The sequence below is a fragment of the Sturnus vulgaris genome, chromosome 11 (genome assembly GCF_052056855.1).
Source record: "Sturnus vulgaris isolate bStuVul1 chromosome 11, bStuVul1.hap1, whole genome shotgun sequence".
Classification (NCBI taxonomy): Eukaryota; Metazoa; Chordata; class Aves; order Passeriformes; family Sturnidae; genus Sturnus; species Sturnus vulgaris.
Window position 1 is genome coordinate 17662195 of NC_142253.1, and position 18590 is coordinate 17680784.

At 43.1% G+C, this 18590-nt stretch overlaps 1 protein-coding gene across 24 annotated transcripts in view; it reads left to right on the forward strand.

Moving 5' to 3' along the window:
- Nucleotides 1–18590, forward strand: part of ATP2B2 (ATPase plasma membrane Ca2+ transporting 2) — a 388888-nt gene that overhangs the window by 193570 nt on the left and 176728 nt on the right. Inside the window, exon 1 of one of the 24 annotated variants that reach the window (XM_088171670.1) lies at nt 4813–5085. The exons of 22 other annotated variants lie outside the window; for them this stretch is intronic. The gene's annotated coding sequence lies outside the window, so the exon portion shown is untranslated. Of the gene's footprint in view, nt 1–4812; nt 5086–18590 lie in introns of those variants that run through there. One more of the 24 variants, XM_088171665.1, reaches the window with a different exon arrangement.

Consider the following 18590-nt stretch of genomic DNA (forward strand, 5'->3'; position numbering starts at 1 on the left):
GCTGAAAATTCTCTTTTGCTGAATGATTCATTAAAAATTTGTCTTAGATTTTTTATTCCGTGTGTGTGGTTTTTTTTTTTTATTAAAAAGAGCAAGATTTTGGTCTTATAATGGAACTGGCCCTTCATCCCCAAAGCAAAGCAGATGTCAAAGGGTTCAGGATCTTTTCCATGTTGATTTAACTGCATAACTGGGCAGTCAGTAGCTGCTGTTGAGGTTTCTTGACAATTAACCCCAGTATGAAGAGGAACCAAAACTTATAAAAGTGTAAAACTCATGACCAGAATCCATCTTGGATTCAACTTGGGTGTAGCCCCAGCCAGGCTCTTGCACTGCCCAAGATGTATCCTTTCAATAAATTCCTATTTTATTCCTTTTGCTTTGTTTAGTCTCTGTTCCAGGCCAGCCTTTCCAGGTAACAATGGGAATGGAGCCTCACTCTGCATTTCCTGGTGTACAAATCCTTATGGATATATGGGATATCCTGAGTTGGGGGGCACCCACAGGGATCAGGGAGTCCAGGACATCCCAATAATCCCACTCCATGCCTCACACATCCAACGTGTCCACGTGGTGCTGGATCTACAGCTGGGATCAGAGTATGGCAAATTTAATGTGAAAATTATGGGAAATTCCCATTTCATTCTATCTGGGAAAGGTTTGTTATCTGGGATTAGTCGTCCTTCTGAAATGGGATGAGGATATTTTTAAAGCAATGTTTATGTTTTGGTCAAACATTTGGGACATGCTTATTATAGTTTGTATATTTTCATTGTCATAATTATGGAAAAAGCGTGGTGGGGGATGGACTGGGACTGTGAGAACAGCCCCAAAAGTGCACAAATACAATCTTTAAATCCTGTTCTCTTGCTGCACGAGATGTAACACAGCATGGGATTAAATGATGATTTTACTGAGGTTGAAAGGGGTTTTGCAGCTTGGACTTCTGCTGTTCTACCCACCTTAAAAAGCAGATGAATTTCTTGAAAAGATTGGTTCTTCTGGAAAAAAAAATAAATTTCCAGAGCTTTAGAAAGTAGAAAACAGTTTTAGGACTTTCTTCTCAGTCAAGAACTCTGGTCTTACGTTGCAGCAATGTTTGTCATGACAGATGCATTTGGATGACATTAGATAAAAAACATTACTTGAGGAAATGTTTGATGGGACACAAACCAAACAGTGGCATGGACATTGGACAAGAGTGCAGATAAAAGGAACGTGTGCAGGTTGATAAAATATAACAAGAATCAAATTTTGGGTTCCTGTTGATAAATATTTAGAAGTCAGTGGAACAAAATAGTTTTGTTTTGCTTATTCACCTCAGGTTATGGCTAAGCAAAACCATTCTCCCCTTGCCTTGTGTTCCTGTGACACATTCCAGAATGGTTTGGGTTGGGAGGGACCTTAAAGCTCATCCAGCTTGCCGTGGGGATTTGGAGTCATCGTTTGTGATGTGAAATACATCCAGCCTGCATTAAAATGTGGAGCTCTCACATCTGTATTTGTTCCTGAGTTTGTATGACAGTGATGGTCGGCACCCTGTGACAGGTTTGTGCAATTACCTCCAAAATCTGGAGACACCAGGGCTGCTTGCACTTCTCCTTTGGGGACAGTAAGGTGACACCTTCATCAAATATTAGTGCTCAGAGCCCTGTGTGTCTGCAGAATGTGCTGGGTGGGGTGGCTGGGTGCTGCAGCAGCAACACAGCAATCTGTGCAATCTGTGCAATCTGTGCAATCTGTGTAATGTGTGCAATCTCTGCAATCTGTGCACTTGGGCTTGTCCTCACCTTTCTGCAGGTGAGGCTGCATTTCCTGCACACTCGTGGGTTTTGGAGCTCGTGTTTCAGGGGAGCTGGTGGAATATTGGGGTGCAGCAGAGCCTGGGTTATTGGGGGATGAGGGTTCGGGCTGGCACGTGGGGTTCTCACTTCATAGCTTTGGTCAGAATTCAGAGCTCCTACTCTTTTTGTCAGAATTCATAGTTTTTACACCTTTTGTCAGAATTCCTATCTCTTACACCTTTTTCATACATACGTACAATTGGTGCCACCAGAATTGCTCCAAAGGTGAAAAGATTTGATGTAAAAGTCACCCCTGAAACTGTAATGGATACGATTGTATTGATTGGATCTTTTTTTTTTTTTTTAATTTCAAACTTTTGGTAGACAGTTTTTGTTTAAAAATAGTAGTTTCTTTTAAATGAGCTGCTGTATTCTTGAATTTGAGATGACATTGCTAAATATATGGAAAACCAGGTAAATGTTGGCCTAGTTTTCCTATTACCCTTTTCCATTTCATTGTTTGCCGAAATTGTTACTTAATTTGTTCTTCATTCCCACACATAAATTCCATTATCTCCAGTCCTCCTTATTCATTCCTTGAAATTCCACTCACTCCTTTATCCTTGTGCCTTTGCCTTGATAAAATCATTTGATACAGATTTCTTGTCTCTTATCTTACATATAACTCTCAAAAAAATTAAAATCTGGTTTTGCTGTTAGAGATTTCCTCCAAACTACCTGGTTAAGAAACAATATTTTATCTGTTTGCAGAGTTATCTAGGCCAGGAAGTTACATTTATGTACAGGAAAATGTGTATATATCTGCCTAAAAAAGACAATTATATAATATAATGTGGTGATAACGTTCAGTTACCCTGAGCTTCATGCAAATTTCAGAGCAGAGGCAAAAGTGACTTTCCCAAAGTAATATCTTGAATGTCCTTTTTCTAACTTCTCTCCTTTGGTTTTTGCAATTTTTAAACACTCTCCACCCCAATCAACTTTTTTTTTCTTTGTAAATTCGGATTAAAACAACTTCAGAGCTATTCAGAATGGAAAGTATCACGAAGGTAAGGGAAATAAATTCCTTTAATTGTTAAATTTAGCCTGCCCCGCTCAGGTTGGGAGCGGCTGCCCGTGACCATTTGCCTTGTGGAAAAAGGGAACGACACCAGACGTGTTTACTTGTGTCACAAATAAAAGCAGAGCCTGCTTTGAAGTGGTTTTGACCTGGTGCCCGTGTGGGAGCAGCCGCTGTTGTTCCCCTCCCTGCCAGCTCCGGGCTCTCATTATTCCCGGGGAAGGCAGAGTGGCTCCAGCCCTGGCCTTTACACCAACCTGAAACCCAGCAGCTCGGCACGGTTTCAGTGCTTTCTTTCTCAGACTCTTGTTTGGACGCAGAATATGGATAAAAATTATTTTTAAATACATGACAAATAGGTCTCAATCATCTTTATCACTTCCACTTAAGAAATGAGTCCTCTCACCTACAGGAGTTGCTTCTCACTGCTTAAGAAAAATATTTTGTGGAGGTTGCACATGCTGCTTTCCTGTTAAGGTGTGATTTGGTTTTACCTTGAGACATTTGCATGCCACAAAAGTACTTTTCTAACAGCTTAATGCCATATTTTGTTCCTGCACTATTTTAAAATGTCATAACTACCTAGGTTTTAACCACTTATTTTAATAGTTGGGTGAAACCATCTCTAGTATTTTTGGAGTCTCTTTTTGCAGTCCCAAAATTTAAAGATCTGGGACTGTTGGTTTCTTCACCTGGAGGGTCTGTATGTGTGAAATACCCTTTTAAAATTCTGTCCAGTCAAACATGCATTAAATCACAAAATTTGATTTTCTCAGGTAAGTCTGAAAGTGCTTATTTTTAAATATCACAGTATAATTATTCTAGAACTCCATTAAAAGTCCTTATACTTCTTTTAGGAGAAAATGTTACTCTTTACAGATACAAAGACCTGCGATTTAAAGGAATCAGAAGTTAATTTCCATAGTGCAATTCCACAGAAGTAATTTCCACAGTGATAAACATAATTTGAACCATTAAAATATAATGTTTCGTGAGAAAATGAGACAATAGTTAAAAAAGCAGCACTAAACTTTCTTACTTTTGGATATTTTATCATCATTATCTTTTTCTAATGACAATTCTGTCATTTATTGATGGGAGAAAATGTTTACCTGTGAGAAAGTGCCTGAGGATAATAATTAATAATAATAATAGGAACTTAGTGTGTGTATATATATCTTCCATAAAGATGTTGGTTTGTTTTTTAACGTGGATTTTCCCGCTCATCCCACTTATTTTTGTGTGGACATTTTAAAAAAATGGAGCTAGTAGGAGCTCTCATTTCCTTTCCTTTATTTCCTCTAAAATTGAGAATAGTAGTTCAATATATGGAACTACCCTGGTGTCCAAACCTGGGCAGAGAGGCTGAAAATTGGAGCTCTGGCTTTGCTGCCCCCCCTCTTTTGGGATGTTTTAGGGGTTGAGGGCTCAGTGGAGGGAGGTTGGGATTGTTTCATCCTCTGCTCGATCCCATTTAATAAATGGGATCTGCCTCTCTTTTTCCCAAATATTCCCACAGCGCATAACGAGCCAGGTGCTCTGGGTTTGGTTCCTTTGCTGCTGGGTTTATCTTTCAGCATATAAATAACTCAAAATAACTTCAATGAATAACTCAAAAGGTAAAAGGTGCTGGCTGGAACTCTGACACTCTCTGCCTTTCCAGCAGCATTTCCTAAGAGGGGTTTTGAAAAGTCCTTATTTGTGCCTGAAGTGTTTCTGAGCTCTGGCTGTGCTGGGTTGTGCTCATGTTCCATTTTTTGGGTGTGTGAGGAGCTGTCCCGTCCCTGCACCCCAACAAATGTGTGCACCAAGGAGCGCGCCCAGCCCAGGCTGGGCTTAGGCTGCATTAGGGAATTAGGAGCACAGGGATCCACCTTCCTCGCTGCCTTCTCTTGCAGACCGGTGAATTCTGGCGGGGCCAGCTGGAATTTCCCCGCCTGGGACACGGCAGAAATGCCATTTGTCGCTCGGGGTTTGTCAGTGACAGAAAGCATCGCCTCCCGGTGCGCTCCGCAGCGCAGAGCTGCTGCCTCCCTTCCCGGGGACGGGAGCAGGGATTCAGGGATCCCAGGGGGTGGAGAGAACAGGAAAGGTGTGTCCCTGTCGCCACAGCCCTGGCTGGCGCTGGGGAGCTCCTCACTCATCCCATGGCCAGCGCTGCGCTCACCTGCACCGCTCCTGCCGCCTCCGGGACCCGCGCCAGGGCTGCAGCATCCCCAGGTAGGGCACGACCCGCTCTGCTCGGCACAGCCCCGTGCTCTGCTGCCCAGCAGGGCTGTCCTGGGCTGCAGCATCCCGGGTACAGCACATCCCTGTGCTCTGCTGCCCAGCAGGGCTGTCCTGGGCTGCAGCATCCCCAGGCTGGGCACAGCCCCGTGCTCTGCTGCCCGGCAGGACCATCCTGGGCTGCCTGCACTGAGCACTGAGTGGGAAGCTGAGCCACGAGGCAGAAAATGTGGGTTTGTGAGAGAGGGAGAATGTCCATTATTAGTTCGCACAGCCAGAAGGCAAATGATAATTGCTTTGAAAATGTCCCCTGCGTTTGACTTTCGGGAAGTCTGGGAGTAGAAATGATTCATTAGAATGGAGCCATGCATGTGAAAGAAAACTGTAACTATGAGGGTTTTTGCGGGATTTATTACCTAGAGATGGGGTTGTACCTGAAATATTCATCAGCTGTTTATTTTCTCTTTAACGATTGTCACTGTAGCCCATTACAAATGCAATGTTTTGGGGTGAATTTCACAGATAGCAGTAAATGGCTGATATTGCAAGGAAACGTTTGGAAAGAAAATAAGCAGCTTACTAATGAACTTTAAATAATAATAATGCTTAGATTTCTGTGCTGAAAATGTACATCCTTTCTTTTTAAACCTGATCTTTTAAAAATCCATTCAGCACCAGCTTTTGCCTTGTTGGAATTTCACATGCACTTCTGTTTCATTCTTTTCTTTTAGGCTTTATAATAGCTGTGAATTTTATTTAACTTGAGCTTAGGCACCAATGAGAACAATATTCAGGTATTTATTCTGGAGGTTGGAACATTTCTGAACTAACTAAAGCTGTTAAATGAGTAAAATTAGATGAAATATTTTAGTAAAACATAGAATGCATCACTAATCCTGCTTGTTATTGGAAGCGGGGATAGAGGAAAATAGATGACAATATTAATTTTGATGAAATGCAGCAACATTTTTCAAGTTGTCATGCTTAATGTAGTCTAATTTTACTTATCCTTGATTCTTGCATGGATTCACAGTGAATTTTTAGCTGTAATTCAAATGGTACTGAATTTCTGGATAGGGTGATATATTTGGATTTGCAAATGCTTCTATGAATTTTATCACTTCTCTGGAAGGAATTAGCTGAGAAGGGATTCTTAAGAAGACTTTTTTTATTTTTTTTTTAAAGGGTTCAAGTTGGATGTGAAATATTGGCAGCCAATCTGCCATTCATCAGTTTACCTGAGCTTTTTTCATCCCTTCCAGAGATACAATTCATACTTTTAAAAACCTTTCTGTGTGGGCAAGTCTGTGAAACTGAATTCTGCCTGAAAATACCCCGAGTTGGTAAAGCATGGTTATGTAACCAGTATTGCATAATAATGCATTTAATGATATTCTAATAGGAGTTTACTTTTATCACTGTTTCTTTAGGAGAAAAGGTTGCAGGGCTGTGACTAATTACCCTCCTTCTTTAAGGTTATCAGCTGTCCTCGTTTTCAAGGACATCCCTTGCTAACAGGGACAACCCTGGAATCTTGGAGGCTTTATTGAAAATGGGGCAATGTTCTAATTTCAGAGCAATCCCATGTCAGGCAGACATCTGAGCAGCTCCAGAGCTCACGTGGCTCTGGGGGCACAGGACCAGCACCAGCTCCTTTCCTGGCACACAGGGATGTGACAAACAGAGGTGCAGCAGCAGCTGCCCCACTGCTGCACACGTACAACAGCTTAGAAGCAAAAAAAAAAAAAAAAAAAAAAAAAAAAAAAAATCAAATATTGGGTTTTCTGTTCAGACACGTGTTCGCTTTTTCCCTTCTGTAATCTCACAGCCATGGGAATGGGTCAGCAAAATCGGGTTCATTGCCCCGTTCCACTTGAATGGAAAGACCAGGCAGCAAATGCTGGAGCATTGGGAGGAATTTTCACAGAGGCTGAAGCTAAATTTAAAGGAGGAACAGCTCTCTGCACTCTCTGTTCTCAGACAGTTGTCAAAAGAGAAAAGTAGGTTTTGGAAGCGTTCAGATTTGTTTGACGACTTTGTTATCTCTGTGCTTGAACTCAGACTATTTTATATGTGCTTTAAAATAAGGAAGTCCTGGGATTATGTAAGGGGTTAGCCAAGTACAACACAGAGGAAGGTGCAGGAGGGACTGAGTCTGCTTTTAAATGTGTGTGAGGAAATCTGTGATTGCACGGCTCTCCAAAGGTTTCTGCTAGGGAAGAGATCACTGCCAGCTCAGTTCTGCCCCTCTGAAACTGCAATGTCTGTGAGAGCCTTCCTGGATCTCCCTGTGCTTTCCTGTGCTTGAGGAAACCTGTGCAATGGTGTCTTTTATTGGAATGACAGCTTTCTAAGATTTTTAGCACAGAGACTTTAATAAACTTGAGGGCTTTAACAGGAAATTGTTAAAATATAAACTCCTTCACTTTTCTCCGAATTTGAGGGAGTGATGGCTCCACAGCCTTTATGGCATCTGGGACTTGTGCATGTTGGGTTCCAGGGCAGTTGTCCTGGAGATGAGAAGGTCCAGTGAGGTATTTACATCCTCCCATGGGGCTGTAACCCAATGTGTGAGCTCAGCAGGAAAGTGCATCATACATTTTTCATGTATGATGCTGTGTCAGGACACATGGCAGACTTTCCTTCCTGGGCTTTGGGGCTTTAAATGTATCACAAACACACACACACACACACACTGCTTGTCTTTGTGTTATAGTGACAACTGGTTTTGTAAATAAACAATTTGAGTTACCCCAGCTGTATTTTGTAACAATATCCATACTTGGTGTCAATTTATCAAGAGCTGAATGAGCTTAAAAGAATGTAGTTTTTTATTTACAGCACTTACCTGGGTAAGTGACAGGTCTAGTGTCCCATTACTTCCCCTTCTGTCATTTTGCAGGATAGAATTTCATGCACCTGCCAGCTCAGTTTCTCTCTTGTTGGAAAGATTTCATGTACTCCCACTTCTCATAATTAGAATGATGGTGCCAAATTTTCTCAAGGTTAAGAAAACTGCTGGAACCATGAAATAGAACATGAAGGAGCTCTAACTGCTTGGTTTTTTTTAAGTGAAGATGTCAAACTCCCAAAGAATGGCCACAGTTTTTGTAGGGATCAAGGGAAATGTCACTTCTCAGCAGCTGCTGATCACCGAGGGCCCAGGTTTCAGCTGAGGTGAAGGAATGACTTTGCTCAAGTGTTGGACCTGATGCATGCCAGGGAAAGCATCTGTGCAACAATTCGTGAGCTATTTAACACTGTAAAAATCAACTGAAAGGAGTTTGTGTTTTCTTTAGTAATTAAATAGGGATCACTTCAGTGGTAATGCATCGTGTGGACTGAGTCCTACGGCTCTCCTTGCTGCTAATGGGATTTGTGAGTGTTGCAAAATCCATATTCATCTACCAGAAAATGTGCTTCAGAGTACCTTAGGAAGCTGTTCAGCCTTTATTTCTGAAACTTGGGGTGGTTTTAAGTTCCCCAAATCCAGTTTTAATTGACTTTGCCTTTGGAAGAGCACTGCTCTGAGCTTCCCTGCCCTCCTTTCCTGTGAGCACCAGGCTGTGTCAGTGCTGGGCAGACACCAGAGTGCTCTGCTCCTGGTCAGTCTGGCAGTAGAATAAATCTGGGAGCAGAAATGAGGATGTTTGTTTCTGACCCAGGAGAACCTGAGAAATCAGTGCTGCAGAGCAGTGTTGGCAGCTTTCCTTTCACCTGATCCATCCCACTCCTTCCCTGTCTCCTCCCTCGGGTTGCAGATATTTGGAAAGGGCTCAAACGCATCTCTCGCTCTTCAGCCACTTTCCTGTCTCCTCCTTTCTCCAGTTTTGCTGCTTGCCTGTCTCTCCTGACACGAGGTGTGACAGCAGAGCCTCCCCTTTTCCACATCCCACATGTGCCAGGCTGCTGGATGGAGCTGGGCACCAGGGGATGCTGGAGGACATTCCAGGGCTAAATTAAAATCCACTCCAAGAGGTGCCACCACTTGTTACCTGTGCTGCCAGCTGCCTCCCTGTTGCTTTTTCTGCATGTGTGCTGATTTTATTTTGATTATACATCACAGCCACAGCCTTCATGCACAAGTTCTCTCTTTATTGACATTGTGGCCCCACTGAAATGCAGATTGTTTTAGCCCTTTGTTTTTCCACCACAATCCCTGCTTCACCTTTCCCCCAGCAGAGCCACTCTGGATAAATTTTGGCCTTTAGGAAGCTGGTTGAGTTGTTAATCTCGGTATTCTGCTCTGATTTGCTTTTGTTTCTCGGTATATGCCTTTACCAAAGGCATATTTTAATTTTCTCATTTTTCAAATTGTGTTTATGAAACAAAGGCAGAGGTGATTAATAATCTGCCACTGCCTTACTTTGATTCTAAATGGTCGTGTTCAGTTTTAGGTATTGCATTATCTTGTATAATGTAAAACTTCCAATATAGCAGAATTTAATATTGCTCTAAGTATGTTTGAGAATTATGCAACCTGCTAAAGCAAGCAAACAATTTCTTTCCCCCTGATAATCAGAATTAATTTTTTTAGCAAGTGTATCTTGATAGCACTGTGAATGGAGATTTGTAAATGTATCAAACTCCTTTGCTGATTTTTCAAGTCCCTTAATTCCAATTGTTTGTGGACTGAAGGATAACAAGTTTCAAAACAATCTCTTTTGTGTGGCTAATCCTGTATATAAGATATGGATATGTATTTAATCTGTATTTGCAACTTTTGACCTTGAGGTTCAAATGTTTTCAGAAAATTCGCTCTAGGATTAGTGTTTTGATTAAATGGATGGCCTTCATGGTATGGAAACTTTTTTCTCCCCTCCAGTGCCGGTTATGAAGACTTATTCTTGATTCTGAAAATAAAGTTCTTTTCCCAGGGACTTTGGCAAAGTTCATCCCAGCTCTTCCTTTGCTCTCAGCAGCTCTGGGTGAATGGTGACGTTGTGGGCTCAGGGAAAGCACTTTGGAATGGCAGGTGCAGCTTAACAGCTTTATCAGAGATACCTGGGCCAAGATGTGGGCTCAAGGTGGGACAATTATTGCACTCGTTAATAATTGTCCTCTCCACTCTTTTTAACTTCCTTGCTCTATTTCAAACTTGTGATATTGCTTCTGGAGAGTCGTGACCAGTCTGCCCAGTACAGAGAGATACTGGTGGCTGGAGGGAGTCCAGAGCAGGGCACCAAGGTGGGAGCCCATGGCACACAGGGAGAGGCTTGGCAGTGTCAGTGTTCCTTGGCCAGGAGAAGAGGTGCATGTGGTTTTATTCCTTTCTTCTCTTACCCACTGCAAGTCATAAAAGAAGGAAAATCCAGACTCGTCTCCGAGGTGCACAGCAAAAGGATTTGAGGTAAAAGCTGTAATTCCAGAAAGGGGAATTCTGGTCAAATATAAATAGATTTCTCACCAGGAGGATGTTCCAACATGGGAACAGTGGCCCAGACAGGGTGGGAATCTCCATCCCTGGGGACATTCAGAGCTCAGCTGGGCATGACCCTGAGCAAGCTGTTCCACATTTGAAGTTGGCACTGAGTTGGGTTAGATGACCTTCAAAGATCCTTTCCAACCTAAATCATCCTATGGTTTTCTTAGGAATACTGGGGAAAAAACCAACCCCAAAACCAGAAGAGAGCTGTTTGATTAGAAGTTGGTTTTCCAAGTAGAAATGCAGGGAAGTCTGAGCCTGTGTTTTTGTGAGTCAGGGACAACTTTTAGTCTGATGGGACCTCTGTGAGAGTTGTGCTGTGGAGTCACTGAGTCCTCTGGCAGTCCTGCAGCACTGATTTGCAATGGCAGCTCATGCTTAGCTGCTATTATGGGCTGTTACTGGCCATTCTTTACAATGTTTTTATATCTTTCCATGATGGATTTGTGATCTTCTGTTGCTTTAATTGATTCCAGCAAGTAGAATTCATACAGGTAAGAGCAAAGTGCAGAAACAGGAGAAGTGAAAGCAGCACAGTCTTGTCCTGTGCAGGGAATTCAGAAAATGTTACAGAAATTCTTCCATTTCAGACATTTTTGTGGAGTTGCTTTCAGCCGTGATAAATGACCTGCCCCAAATTTCTCGATGACTTTTCCATTTATGGTGTGAAATTATATAAAAGCCAGAGTAACAAGGAAAAAATGTTAACTTAATCTTGACTGCTGGAGTCCATGTAGGGAGGTTTGACACTTGTTGCTGTGGTGTTATTACAGCAGTTGCTAATTAATGTCTCTTGTTAAAGCATCCTTCCTGCAAGTGTCACCTTCCTTTGGGTGAGTTCTTCCTGCACCATAAAATAGTAAATAATACATCTGATAATTATCTCTATAAAGGCCTGTGTCTGAGGGGAAGGTGTGAGTAAAGAGGAAAATGAGTTTTATAAAACGTGCTCAATGAATGTAAGGTGTCACTTCTGCAATGCAGGGTGGGCTCATTGAGGTTACAAGGATGAAAAATGGTTGGAAAGTGCTACCCCCCTCTCTGGGTAAAAGGAAAATTGCTGGGGGAAGTGTCACCATCATTCTGTGGCCTTAGAGATGTCACTTTATCCCTGAGAGGACTTGGGGGACAGGATGGGCAGGGAGGGCAGAAGATGATCAGGGAGAGCAGAAACAAATCAGGGAGAGCAGGAGCAGATGAGCCAGCCCAGGTGAGGGTGGCCACAGAACACCTTGATTCTGGGGCAAAAATCTGACAGTCAGGAGGGTTCTGTCCTCATCTTGGAGTGTGTGGGGGGGAAATAATGCAAATAAATCGTGGTGTATAAAGGCAGAGTGAGATACTCCTGCAGACAGAGGGGTTCCAACAATTTTAGGATATAATTGTTAAAGGGGATTCCAGCTGGATAAAGGCTGCAATAATTGAACATTATTTACCACAGTATGTGTCTTCTCTTCCTGCTCAGTATCTGTGATGCATTCTTACATGTGCTCTGATAAAATGTTTTCTAATATTTTAGAATTAACAGGCACATTTAGGTTGTAAAAGTCCTCTGAGATCATCACTGATCACTGATCACCACCTTGTCAACCAGACCATGGCACCAAGTGCCACATCCAGTTTTTCCTTAAACATCTCCAGGGATGGTGACTCCACCACCACCCTGGGCAGCCCCTTCCAATATTTAATCACCTTTTCTGTGAAGAAATTGCTCCTTTCCCTGCCTTTGCAGTGTTTGCAGAGGTACCTTTTGCAACAGTCCTTCCTTCTGTAAAAGCTGAAAACCTAAACCTCTGCTGTTCCTGCTAGACAAGTGCTCTGATTTTGAATTTTGAGCCTTATTTGAAGGGTTGTTTTCGTAGTGTTCCTTTTCAGTATTTTATTCTGATGGTGGATTTGCTGGTGCCTAAATTGGATTAAAGTTCTTATGCCTAATGGGTCAGATAACCTGTTACAGAACCTTACAAGGAAAGTTTTCTTGCTAGGAAGTTGCTGGTTAATGCAATGTTAAACAAATGATCCCATGTCTAACGTGTCTTGGAAGGTTCATTCTGGGAGAGAATTTTTAACAATTGGAGTCAGGCCCCTGTGAGAGGAAAGCATAGCTCCAAGGCTATAATCCAAAAACACTGAATCCAAATTTATGCAATTGAAATAAGAATCGGGGGATAAGACACAGAAGGTTGTGAAGACCAGTAATGCTGTGTGAATTATTGAGGAAGGCATGGGAAATAAAAAGATGCTAGAGATAAGAGGTAGAAGTGGAGTTTTCAAGGCATTTGGTGCATTAGAGGCAGATCAATAGCAGGGAGCAGCCAGTGCTGAGGCCCTGGGTCTGTGCAGGTCTCGTGTCTGACTGGATTTAGTCTGAGCCTTTGGCCCCAAAGTGCTCCTGCTGGAACTGGAAGCTTTCCAGAGCCCTCTGATTGTTCCTGAGCTGTGTGTGCTGAGTGTGAGCCTGCAGCAGGGATTCTGCTCTGTTTTCTCTGAGAGAAATCTCCTGCCTGGGCTCCAGAGCTGCTCTGCAAACAGAGCTGAGACACAGCCAGAGCCACGGCTGGCAGAGCTGCTGCAGTGCTGCTCAAACCCAAAATGTGAATGTAGGGCACAGCAAAGTCATCTGGCTCTGAAGCCTGGTGTAAAAATACACCATCTTATCCTCTGCTGGAGAAGCAGAGGTCCTTCTCTCTTAAAGGAGAATTTATCAAAATGAACTATATTGGGTTAAATCCATTTTCTTTTGAAGTTGATGGTAAAGCTTCAAGTGATGTAAATGGGAGTAGAATTAGGCCAACACTGATCACTTAAGGGAAATCAAAATCTAGGCTAGAGAAAAGGCAAAGATCAGCTCTGCACAGATACAGAAATAGTTCCTGTGTGCTGTGCCACTGGTGGCTCCTGTGTGCTTTGGTTGGAGTTGGAGGGCTCATTTCTAGGGCAAATGTCACTGAAATCACTGCACCCACGGTGACACCGAGTCAGTGGTTGGCAGCTGTGGGATGCTGGTGTGGTGCAGCTCCAGCTGCAGCACAGCACTTCTCCCTGGGGACGTTCTGCTCCCAGACATGGCCAGAGCTGTGGTGTCAGGCCTTGAGGAGCCCTCTGCCACCACCACAACCTCTCTGTGTTATTCCCCTGACAGCTTGTGAGTCAGGACCTGTCCTTCCAACTCTGCCATTTGTAGTGCTGAGGTACTAAAGAATTTAAGTGCAGAGGGTCCTGAAGACTTCAGCAAATGGATTTACCACCACCACCACCACCACTCCCCTTTTTCCTGTGCCATCTGTGCCAGCAGTGTTGGTCCCTGCAGGAGGATGCCACCTGCAAGCCGCCTGTCTGTTTTCCCCTGTGCTGGAAATAGCAATGCCAGCACAAAGAAATGTGTGGTTTTCAGTCAGTCTGATGGTGCTGAGGACTCGAGCTCCTTTTCAGCCACTGATTTGCTCCTTTTTTTGTGTGTGTTTGGACAGGGTCTTCCTGCTCTGTTGTGGAGGAGCAGAGAGACATCTATCCCTGGAGTCAATGCAAACAGGCTGTTTACGAGGCTCTCTGCATCTGTGTGCTGGGCTGTCACCCTGGTGCATGAAACGTCTTACACAATAGCAGCAGAGCTGTGCTCAGAATGTGACTCTGGGGAGAAAACTCTGTCACAGGGAATGACAAATCCACCAGTGTTCCTTATGCAATTAAAATGGCAACTTATCTCCGTGTGATTCATGTTTCTTCCTCTCAAGCTGGTGAGCTGTTCCCAAAAGGAAATGCTCCCATCCCTTGGTCCCCTGGCTCCTGTGCATCCCTGATCTGGTGTGTCTTTACACTGATACAGCCCTGGGGAGGTTTTAATCATAAGAGAATAAGCGCTTTGTGATTCCAGCACGGCTCCCTGGCTGCTCCGAGCTGCAGCCTCAATTCTATTAATCTGACTGTTGCCTGTTTAAGCATCGTTCTACATCTTGACTGACAGTGGGGTAAACAGATTCAGCAAATAAACTGTGCACTGCGCTTCCTGTGCACTCACCAGTGGCAGATCAGGTCAAGCAGAGCAGCAGCTGAACAGGAGCAAACACACACACAGAGCTTTGCCTGTGTCACTGCCTCCTGACTGGCATGGAAAGGCACAGCCTGAGCACACAGGGCCACCAGAATGGTTCCATTCCATTAGAATGGCATTCCTAATGATTCCTCAGCATTTCAGCTTTTCTATTTTTCGTGTATTGGCAATCCTGCAGTTCTTTAGTGTAGAACTCTAAACTCCACACACAGTGTCAGCTGCTGCTTTCCCATTCTGCTCACACACAATTCCTCTCCAGCCTGGCAATCAAGGACCCCTCACTGCCCCAGGGCCCAGAGATGGAAACAAAAGTGAACTGGGGGGAGCAAACTCGGGGTAAATGACTTCATGACCTGGAGCTGGAATTGGGAGATTAACCCCAATGTGCAAATGGACCAAACTTATGAAAGTGTGCAAACCCCTGACCCAGGGTCCATTTTGGGTGCAGCCCTGGGGGGCTTTGTCTGCCCAAAATGTACCTGAAGGCCCTCTAATAAATATAACTGCTTTTTATTCTCTGAGTTCTGTCTGGCCTCTGTTTTTAGGCAGTCCCAAGAAGGCACCAGCCTCTCCAAATGAGGTGTCCGTGCTCCTGGCAGTCCCAGGGTGACACTGGGCAGCTGCAGCTTCCAGAAGGAGTTAAAGAGGTTTAGGTGACAGCTCTGTGTTTTTCCTATTTGTCTGTTTTCCTCAAGGTCGCTGGAGTTGCTGTTACAGGGATGGGAAGGGTCTGTTCCACTCACTCTATTTCCACAGATCATTTTCGACTGTGGGGATTTAAGTTCTTTTTAAAATGGCTGTACAAGAACTTGGGAAGTTTTGTTCTTGCAAGAAGTGACAAAAAGTAAGATAAACATAAGGTTATTAAGGAACACGTCTGAGGAAGTGTTTTCTGTTCATTTTCAAAGAAGGCAAAACAATAATCACAGGAACATATGTGAACAAAAGTTGTCTTGATTTAAAATGCTAAAAAACCTGCATTGATTTCCATGGGGAGCACCAGATTGAGACAGGCTGAAGCAAGAGATGGGATCTTGTTTTTTAATCCCCAACCTGGTGGAGTTGCTCACTGCCATCAGGAGTGGGCTGGATCTGCATTTTGTGATAGCATGTGGGTTAGGTGCATGCAAATCAGAGACGTGGGCTCTGCTTTGATCCATCTTGCTTAATTTTCTGAGATAAGCTTGTATTTTTATTTTTTGGGGGTTGTAGTTAAACATGCAAAGAATTGACAACCCCCTTTTATTCTGGAGATTGTTGTGGGAGTGCTCTCTCTGTAAGATTTCTGATTAAAAAAAAAACAGATTGGGAGATTGCTTAAAATTATTAGAAGTATGGTAATTTCAATTCTCTGACATCTAAATTATTTCAGATGGGTCCACAAAACATAACAAAGAAAACCAAAGCTGTTGCAGGAGGTGTGAGTTTGCTTCTCTAGGAAATATGTAGGAGTTGATGGGTGTGAAAACCTTGGAAACAACTGGATTTGTCTTTTGTTTACTTGCACGTTTCAGGTGTTATGGCAATGCAGGGGGTTTGATTCAAACAGATTAATCATGGGAATCCCAGTGTTTAAAACTCATTTTAAAACTTGGTAGGTACATCTTGAACACACCAAGCCACAGATGTGACCAATAATATTACAGGTTAATAATATTATGGTTAATAACTTTGGCTATTTTAGGCATGTTCAGCACTAACCTGGATCTTTGGAGAATTTGTTAATTCCTTGTTACTGCTTCTGCCTGTAGAGGCACAGGTTTAATTTTATTGGTCCACTGGATGCCTCCACATCTCTAAAGCCAGAGTGCATTTCTTTGGGAATCCTTTTGTTGTGAAATATCTGTGGGCCCCAGAGGGAAGGATGTGGCTTTCCAACATGTGTGGGATGGCCATTGCTGATGGGTGACAAGAAGAATACAAATTATCAAAACTATTTGGGTTTAGAGGTGGGAATCAAAAAAGCAGCCAACTGAAAATTTTGTAGGTATTTATGTGTTGTTCCTGAAAGAGTTTTGAGCCCAACAAATCAACAAAGCAATGTTCCCTGGTACCAGATGGAGTTTAATAAATGGGAGCAGTCAGCTTATCTTGGTGTTTTGGGGATATTTCTCCCAAGCATCTCAAGATACCTCTTCCAGAAATTCCCTTTCAGGCATTTATTGATACTCTGATAGAAAAAGAACACAGGATAATTTTTCATTTTCAAATAATCCCCTTATAGTCAAAAGCCAGAACATTCTGTGTTGAACCACTTTTTGAGAGGTTAAAGCAACAGATAGCAATTTATTTTTCAGAAACTTTATTTAGATTTTAAGAGGGTGAAAAAACCATGCTAAAATATTCTAAATTACTTATGATCTCAGCATCCCTGGAGTAGCTCTTCTTACAAGAACACTTGTTGCTTTTACTCTTTTAATTTTCAGATCTGCTTGGAATTTGAAGTCACAGGTGTCATTCCTGGTGAATGCATAATTAACAGCACTTAAACTAATTTGAACAATGTTCTAATCTCAAATTGCTAATGGTGCCTGTTGGCTGAGGTGTTTGGGTGGAAGTCATCACACACTCACTCCAAAGCCAGGCCTCTGGAAAAGTGGTTGTGAAGTTTGCTGAAGGTTTTAGAATTTGGAGTGTTTCCAGTGCCTGTAGCCCTCTGACATGGAAAAAATCAGTGGGAACATGGGAAATTTGGGTTCATTCCTCTATTGGTTATATTTAATTTGAGAATTGAACAGAAATCTCAGCTGTCTAGACAATAATCTAATAATTAATGCAGAATTATTTTCGCAGTTTCTTTTGCTTGATTGCAATATGGTTATCCAGTATTCAGAACGTTTAACATTGAAACATGTTCATGAAGAAATGCAGATTGTCCTCATGCCACCACCATCCAAATGGGACCAATTAATTACCAATTTTTCACAACAAATCTTGGTCAAGAAAAAAACAAACCAAAACCAACAAACCCAACAACAACAAAAAAAATCACTGAAACCCCTGAAGTAAAAAAAAAAAAAAAAAAGAAAAGAAAATAAAATTCCAGATTTTAATATGAGTTGGCACCTGGTATGTAGCTTGTGAGTCAATGGTGGTCATGTTCCAAAATGGAAGATTTCACTGGGAACACTCACTGTCAGCCCCTCACAAAAACACCTTTTAACTCAATTGTCTGTGCTCATCCCCATCACCGTGCTGAAGAGATGAGGAGGGAGCTGTTCCCAAAACAGACAAGTAATTTGCTGGAAATAGATTTCAGATCAACACATTTGATTACGAGGAGAAATCAAGCTGAGCTCGTGCACTTTGTGCAACACAGGTCTATGTTCTCTGCAAGAGCCATGGTTAAAATCAGCAAACAATCATGCTCTGTAGCAGCTGAGACATCCAGATGGTCTCAGTTTATCCCTCATTAAAACACACTTCAGCGTTCCAATCTTTAGATAAAGATAGGCTTCAGTAGCTGTGGCAAGGCCCATATCCTAAAAGAAAGGTCACAGGCATCGAGGCAGTTACAGAAAATGCATCTCAAAGCAGCCCAGAGCCTCACTTGTGTGCCAAGGTCGTGGAACCATCAAATCCAGAATGATTTGGGTGGAAAGGGACATTAAAGACCATTTAATTCCACCCCTGCCATGGCAGGGACACCTCCCAGTGTCCCAGGCTGCTCCCAGCCCCAGTGTCCAGCCTGGCCTTGGGCACTGCCAGGGATCCAGGGGCAGCCACAGCTGCTCTGGGCACCCTGTGCCAGGGAGAATCCCCACCCTGCCAGGGAACAATTCCTGCCCAATATCCAATAGAAATCTGCCCTCCTCCAGCTTAAGGCCATTCCCTGTGTCCTGTCCCTCCATCCCTTGTCCCCAGTCCCTCCCCAGCTCTCCTGGAGCCCCTTTAGGCTCTGGAAGGGGCTCTGAGCTCTCCCTGGAGTCTTCTCCAGGCTTTTCTGCAGCTGCTGGGGCTCTGTGATTGTGATGGGAGCCTTGATTTTACTTGTGTCATTCCTGGATGCTGAAAGGGAGCGTG